Consider the following 7,980-nt stretch of genomic DNA (forward strand, 5'->3'; position numbering starts at 1 on the left):
GGGAAGGCAAAAGCCCTCACTCCCAAATTCCCCCCTTCCTCTCTGTTCCCCCCTTCATACCCTGAGCATGATGTGCTCTGGTCTGGGTACCCCGGGGTCAGTTGGGCTCCCCTGTCCTGGCTGTGTCCCCTGCCCAGCTCCCCCACAGCCCCAGCCCCTCCCCAGCGTGGCTGGACGAGGGGCAGGACAGGCCTTGGCTGTGCTGCAGCTCAGCAAGAACAAAACCATCTCTGCGTGCTCAGCCCTGTGCTCAGCACCCGGCCCAGCAGTGTCTCAGTGCCAGGGGCTGTGCCCTCAGTCCCTGCCAGGGCTTTCCATGGCAACTGCCAGGCCAGGTGACCCAGGTGTCCCCCCCAGTGCCAGTTGCCATGGCAACAGTGCCCAGCCCTGCCCCTTTCTGTCTGGCTGACCTGGCCTTTGTCCCTGGCAGTGCCGTCGGCACAGGGCAGGTGGCCATGGCACAGCCCCCAGCAAGGGATCCCCTCTGGCTCTGGGCACTGACACCAGCCCTGAGCAAGGGGTCAGGGCAGCTTTCCATGGCCACCAACATCACAACGGCTCCAGGCATCGGCTGCTACGGCACCTAACCAAGGAACGGGTCCCCGTGGCCGTTGCCATGGCACCTGGTGGCACCAACGAGTGTCACTGCAATTGTACCTGGAACAGCCCTGGCACCGCTTTGTCCCAGGGTTGCCATGGCAGCCGAGGACAGCAACAGCTCTGCAGGCAAGTGGCCATGGAACCTGGCTTCAAAAATGGCTCCTTGGGCTGGTTTCCAAGGAAACCTGAACTGATGGGGGTTGCCATGGCACCCAAACCCAGCAGTGGGGGTCATTGCAGTGTCCATGGCAACAGTCCCTTGCAATGGCACCACTGCATGTTGGGATGATGATCCACCCTCATAGCTGGCCCAGGGCAGGTCTGGAGTCCTCCTGGTGGCAGCTTGGGCTTGGCACACACTTGAGGAGGATGTCTGTTTGCAATGGGGAAACTCAGGAGTTTTAGATTGCTTCAAAAATCAAAGAAGGAAAATCCCTCTTTGGCTGTGTGCAGCCACTTCTCCAAGCAAAGCAGGTCCCAGGTGAGTGAGGAGAGACACAATGGGCTTGGGGAATGTGGAGCAAGGTTGTCTACACTGGCTCAGAGCTCAAGGCACAGCTTCTCTGAGCAGGCCAGGGCTCCTTAGGAGAGTCCCTGGATCAATATCAGTCACTGAATGCTGCAATCATCTCTTGTGTAATAGGAACAGCAATAAAAGACACCCTTTAAAATAGGACTACATATTTCCTGGAAGGTCTTGGAACTATTTCTCCATAACTGTCAAAGGAAACCATCCTATGAACTGCACTGGAGCAGAGGGAAATCAAGGCAGAGCCAGGGTTTGTCAGGACTTGCTTGATCCTCATGAGCCTCACTGTGCATTTGGAGCTGAGCCCTTGAACCTCAGGGCCTGGGAGGAGATTGCACAAACCTTGCCAGGAGTCAAAGGCAGAGGAAACACCCCAAGTGTCTCCAGGCATTCATGGCTCCCACTGAGGTCCCTCTCCAACACAGGCTCCTCATGGACTCCTTGGAGGACAAAATTGGTGGCCAGGATGGCACAAAAACCTCTCAGACAGTGTGGAAAGGAAAATCCAAAGTACCTTCAACACCTTGAGTCTCAAAGCAATAATGAGCCCCATTTCGTGTCAGTACAAAGCTCTCCAGGGACTAATTAACACAGATAATTGGGGCCATGATTTCACAAACCTCTCCCAGAGTCTGTATCCAAAGGGAAACACCAAGTACCTTAAAAGAACTGAAGTACCTTGAAGCATTAATGTGCCCCACTGAGTGGTGTTACTGAGAAAGCCTCTGCAGGGACTAATTACAACACATAATTGGAGGCCATGACTGCACAAAGGTCTCAGAGACGCCAAGGCAAAAGCAAAACCCAAAGTCCTTTGAAACACCTGCAGTCCCTGCAGGGAGCATTCAGGAGCCCCCAGGGCCATTGCTGAGCAAGGCTCCCCAGGGACTCCTTCCAGCAGATCCTTGAGGCCACTGGGATGTGGGCTAGGGGGGGATGCTGAGGGCAGGACAAGGGGCTGACAGTGCCCAGCCTGGCTGGGGCTGTGCCAGGAGGCCCCAGGGCCTCAGGACAAGGTGTCTCCTCACAGCCCTTGGTGGCACAGACCCTGCTGTGCTCCAGGGCACCAAGAACTGGCTTCTCATTGTCCGCAGCTGCCATCAGTGCCTGCAGTTCTCTGCTCTGCCTGGGGCCTGGGGACACTTTCTCAGTCATGTCCCTCAGTGGGATCTCTTCAAAGTACAAGAAACTTCAGTGTTTCAATAGAACTGAGTTCTTAAGGGTTCTGTGACATCACAGAGCTGGCCGTGACATCACAGAGCAGGGTGTGAGGCCATAGAGCAGTGTCTGCCATCATAGAGGTTGGCTCTGAGGCATCAGAGAGTGGGTTGTGACATCACCTGGTGGCTGTGTAACATCATAGAGGAGGCTGTGACATCACAGACCAGATTGTGACATCACAGGGTGACTTTGTGACATCAGTCTTCTGCGATGTCACAGCACTGCTCTATGAAATCACAGGGTGACATAGAGTTGGGTCTGTGACATCACAGGGTCAGTGTGATATCACAGGGTCAGTGTGACTTTAGAGGGGCTGAGTGACATCACAGGGGGCTGTGTGAGGTCACTGGGGAGGTCACTCTACCCCGGCCCCCCTCACAGCTCCCCCCAGAGCAGTTCAAACCTGCTCGTGCACAGCAGGGTCCCCTGTCCCCCCAGGTCCCCCCGCCCCCGGCCCCGCAGCCTCCCCCAGAGGATGTTCCACGAGATCGACCCCAGAGCTTGACATGGGGACGGGGGACTGGGCCCTGGGGGTGGCACAGGGGGACAGGGACCCCCTGGCAGCATCCCCGTGTCCCCTAGGGCCAGAGCCTGGGCCAGGGCTCCTTCACCCTGTTACGAACGAGGGCTTGAGAGCACTGAAAAGTGCTCTCCAGTAAGGGATCGGCAAAAACCAGATTGAATATTAAGGGACAGCAGCACAAAGTTCCTTGGCAAGAGTCACTTTGCTTTTGACTGGGCACTTCAGGCACACCAAGGAAACAAAGCAACAACAAAACCAAACAGAATCCAGGCAATCAAACCAGAAATGAACCTAGAACTGTCCCTCTGTGTGTGTGTGTGACACAAGGACAGCAAGGGCAAGGATAAAAGGAACATGGCCTGAAAGCTTAACAGAGCTCAAACTTAACAGGACTTTACTAATACATTAACCTTAACTGATACTTTCAACCTCACAGTTTAGCAAAAGAGCAGAGTATAACAGCATGAAACCTAACTTAAACCTATGACTACGCAATTTAACAGAGGAATAACACTTAACAATACTGAACTTAACATATAATTTATACTAAAGGTAACCGCTTAGCAAAAGAAAACCTCTCAGCAGCATTTAACTTCATTTAGGCCTTGTGATTTAACCTTCCCTACAGGCCTGACTGACTCAGCTATCCCAAGCACTCCAGCCCCTCAGAGAGTAGCATTTCTGCCACATTTCCCCAGCACAGGCACTCCTGTGTGCACACAGACACCAAGAGTCAGTGCAAGGCACCTGTGAGAAATTCCCCTGTGGGCAGGAAATGCTCACTGTGGATCCTTTGGCACCTCCCCAGTGGGTGAAGGGTTGAGCCTGGAGGAGTGGGGGGATCGGCCCAGGCTCCGTCGTTGTTGGGGATCCCCGAGTGCAGCAAACGGGAGAGTTCCCGGCTGGGAGAGGCCCCACTCAGAGGGAGTCGCTGGCCCAGGAGAGCTCCAAGGGCTCCTTTTGTAGCACTGTTTGTAGGGCCCCAAGAGAGGGGCTTCAGTCCCAGCAATGGTTCATCCTGGCCACACTTGGCATCAACAGCTTTCTTTGGCAGTGTGAGAACAGGGATGTTGTGTCGCTGAGGGAACAAAAACAGCTCCCAGGGCTGCTCCTACAGGAACCAGGAGCTGGCTGGGCAGCAGCAGTGCCTGGAGCAGACAGTGTTTGTGATGAGCTGCAGAGGAGCTGAGCCCAGGGGCTGTTGGCCAAGGCCCAGGCCCAAGGAGCATTTCTCAGCTGGCAGGGCGGCCTGAGAAGGGGAGGGGGGAATGCAGCAGTACAGGGCCCATGGAACCAAGGGACAACTGTGACACTGTGGGGCCTTGTGAGACCAAGGGACCACTGTGACACTGTGGGACCTCATGCAATCATGGAGACCACTGTGACATTGCTGAGCCTCATGGAACCAAGGGGACTGTCCTGACACTGTGTGGCTCCATGAAATGTAGGGATCATTGTGACACTGAGAGGCGCCATCAAACCAAGGGTGCATTGTGACACTGCCGGGAGTCCTCAAACTGTGGAGACCATTATGACACTTTGGGGTGTCATGGAACCAAGGGGCCATTGTGACACTGCAAGACTCCATGGAACCAAGGGTCCAAACTGTGACATTGCAGGGCCTCATGGAACCGTGGAGAGACCATTAGGACACTTCACAGCCTCATGGAATGAAGGAGACCATTGTGACACTGAGGGGCACCATGGAATCATGGAGACCATTGTGACATTACGAGGCCCCATGGAATAACCAAAGCATTATGTCACTGTGAGGCCTCATGGAACCAGTGAGACCACTGGGACCCTGGAGGTCCCCACAGAAACCAAGAGGACCATTGTGATACTGTAAGGCCTCGTGAAACCAAGAGGCCTTTGTGACATTGCAGGGCTGCCTGGAACCAAAGGTCCAGTGTGACATTGCAGGCCCTCATGTCATCAATGGTCCATTGTGACACTGTGGAGCCAAAGGAGACCATTGTGGCACGGCAAACCCTCAGGGTCCTAAGGTCCATTGTGACATTGCAGACCTCGTGGAACAGAGGAGTCACGTGACATTGTGGGGGCTGGGGAACCATGGAGACCACTGTGACACTGCAAGGCCTCATGGAATCAGTGGGACCATTGTGAGACTTCAGGGCCTTGTGGAGCCGAGGGGACATTGTGACACTGCTGGACCCCATGGAAACAAGACACCAATATGTCACTGATATTTTTTCATAAAAATCCTTTCTTTGGGATTTTTCCTCTTCTGGGAAGCTGAGGCCCCAGAAGAAGAATGTAAACAATTGTTATCTGCTGCTGTGGAATGTAGCAGGTGCACCTATGATTGGCCCATTATCCATGTTTACAATTAAGGGCCAATCAGGACCAAGCTCTCTGGGACAGGTTCACAGAGAGCTCTCTTGTTTATTGCTATTCCTATTCTTTTCTTAGCTTAGCAGCTTCTGAAGTTTTCTCTCTATTCCTTTTAGTATAGTCATAATGTATTATATATAATGAATTAATAAATCCAGCCTTCTGATCATGAAGCCAAGATTCTCATCTATCTCTTTACCCCTGAGGAACCCTTGCAAAGCCATGTAACACCATTATGGCACTGTGGGGCCTCATGGATCCAAGGCACCATTGTGACACTATGGGGCCCCATAAAACCAAGGGAAGATGGAACAGGTCTTGCTGGTTTGGCCTCCCAGGGGCCACCTAACTGGTCCAGCTGACCTTGGAACATTAAGACTCTCTTGTCATCTGCTTCTGAAACACTGGTCCTCTGTGCTTTCCTTCCCAATGGAAAAGAACTGTTCTTTTCCGCCAGGCACCCATGGCCAGAATTGGGATTTCACCTCCAAATTTCCCTATATCCAGAGATTGTTCCAGTAGGAATATTGCCAGGACAAGTCTAGTTGCCAGTGGTTTCATGAGGGTCACTTCCCATCTGTCCCCAAAATACTGGGGAAGGCTCCATGCTTTCCTTCCTGTGGAAAGAACTGTCCTGCTTTTCCAGGTGCCCATGGCCAAGACTGGCCTTCCACCTCCAAAATTCCTTCAGTTCAAAAATGCTCCCAGACAAAATCTGCCCTTATTGACAAGTCTGCCAGGCCTTGGCCTTGTGAGGCTCTCAGCTGCCTTCCAAACACTGGAGCCCTGTGTTTTCCTTCCTGTGGAATAGAACTGTCCTTCTCCTCCAGGCACCCATGGACAGAATTGGGATTTCACCTCCAACATTCCCTGTTGTGAGAGACTGGAGGAGATTGTTGGCTCAAAACATTTTTGCACAGGGGAGGAAGGGGCAGGTCCAGCCTTGCCCTGCCCTGGAACTCCAATGCTGCTGTGCCCTGGAACCCCAATCCCCCCAGAGCCTCTCTCCCAGCCCAGCAGTGTCTGCCAGTCCCTGGCACAGCACAGGCAATGCTCCACAGCCACCTCTGCAGCCCCCAGCCCAGCTCCTGAGGGACCAAATGAGCCCAAGTCCCACCTGGGGGAAGGGCCCAGGGAAACCAAGCTGACCACAAGGCAAGCACACATCTTGACCCTACCTCCACTTGGAATTTCCATCTGAACACTCCTGGAATCCAGGACTTGGTAGCTGTGTGGGTGCTTCTGTACATGTTTTTTGTTTTTCTCTTTCTGTGTATATTTCTTCCATTTCTCTTCTCTTGCAAATCTTGAGTAACTTAAAACTGCACAGGCTTAGAGTTTGTGAAGGTGAATGGTCCAATTTAAAGCTTTGATAAGTGGGGTTTTTTATTTCATTGAATGTCATATTAAACCATTTGCCAAGTTTCCATAATTTTCTAATATAACTAGTAAAAGCTGTCTTGTTCTTTCGAGCTCCTGATGATCTCTTGTCAGAATTTCTGCACTGCGTCCAACTCAGAGGAAACAAACAATTGCAATTTCTTTTAAATCTCTCATTGAGAAAGTTTTTTAGTGGATGGGAGTCAGGGCTTGTCTGTCCTGCTGGGCACAGCCCAGGCAGGGCTTTCCCAGCCACATTCCACACTCCATTTCCCAGCTGGAGCCCCTGGTGCCTCTGAGTTGTGCTGCCCCAGCCCCAGGGACGCTCTCCTTGTCTGCCCATTCCCCCACGGTCTCTGGGCAGGGATGGCCTCAGTGGGGGCTGCTGACATTCTCAGCAACTTGGAGGTTGCTGCTGAATTTTCCTGTTCCAGAGGCTTGTTCAGCCTTCAGCTCTTCAGTGCAGGAATTCGGTGTCCCAGGGCTCATTGACATTGAGAACACCTTAACAAGCCAAGCCTCTGGGAATAATTTGATTTCAGTTTTCAAATCATCTGTGGTTAACTTGACCGATTTCAGTAGTGTGTTCAAACGGAATATATTCTATTTACAAAGATAATGAGAAAACTTTTTTTAGGTCCTTCTTCAGTTTTTTCCTGTTCATAAATCAGTCTGTGCAGTCTCCAATTGACATTGAATCCAAGTACCTCCTCATGCAATTTGAATAAAGATGAAAATCAAGACCCTTCATGGCTGACAATCAATCAGACTCTGTCACTACCCCCACCCCACCATTTCCCCCATCCAAGCCCTGGCACTCAGAGCAGCCTTGTGCAAATCTGAGCTCCCTCCAGCCCAGGCTGCACCTGCAGCTTTCAGCTCCTTGGCTCCAACTCCCACCTGCTTTTCTTGGAGAAGGAGCTGCCCGAGACACAGAGGGATGTTCATTTCTTGTCAGCCAACAAAGCCAAGGGAAGGCACAGCTCCATCAAATGCAAAAGTCATTCCTCTGCTGGATATTGAATCCACTTTCCACAGCAGACAGTCTCAGAGCAATGGAAAACACCTTCTGTGCACAGCACAGATCTCAACAGATCCTCCCGTGCAAACCCTCCATACTCTGATTCTGCCCAGATTTGCTCTTTGCACACAGCAGTCATACACTGAAGTCAGGAGCTCCCTCCATGACCAGAGGGAGGAACATAGGGAAAGGGGATGAAGAGCTCTCCTGTGCAGAGCCAAGGTCCAAGTGCAGCCCCTGCAGTGGGAACCACAACTCATCAGGGTTGTGTCCTTTGTGGTCAGGGACTGGTGGCATCCAGAGGCACAGAAAGGTTTCTTGCCAACAAACACAAGTTGAACATTTGAACAG

Source organism: Melozone crissalis, unplaced genomic scaffold, assembly GCF_028551555.1.
Source record: "Melozone crissalis strain CALT ecotype California unplaced genomic scaffold, PUWL_Pcris_2 ptg000046l_1, whole genome shotgun sequence".
NCBI classification, from domain to species: domain Eukaryota; kingdom Metazoa; phylum Chordata; class Aves; order Passeriformes; family Passerellidae; genus Melozone; species Melozone crissalis.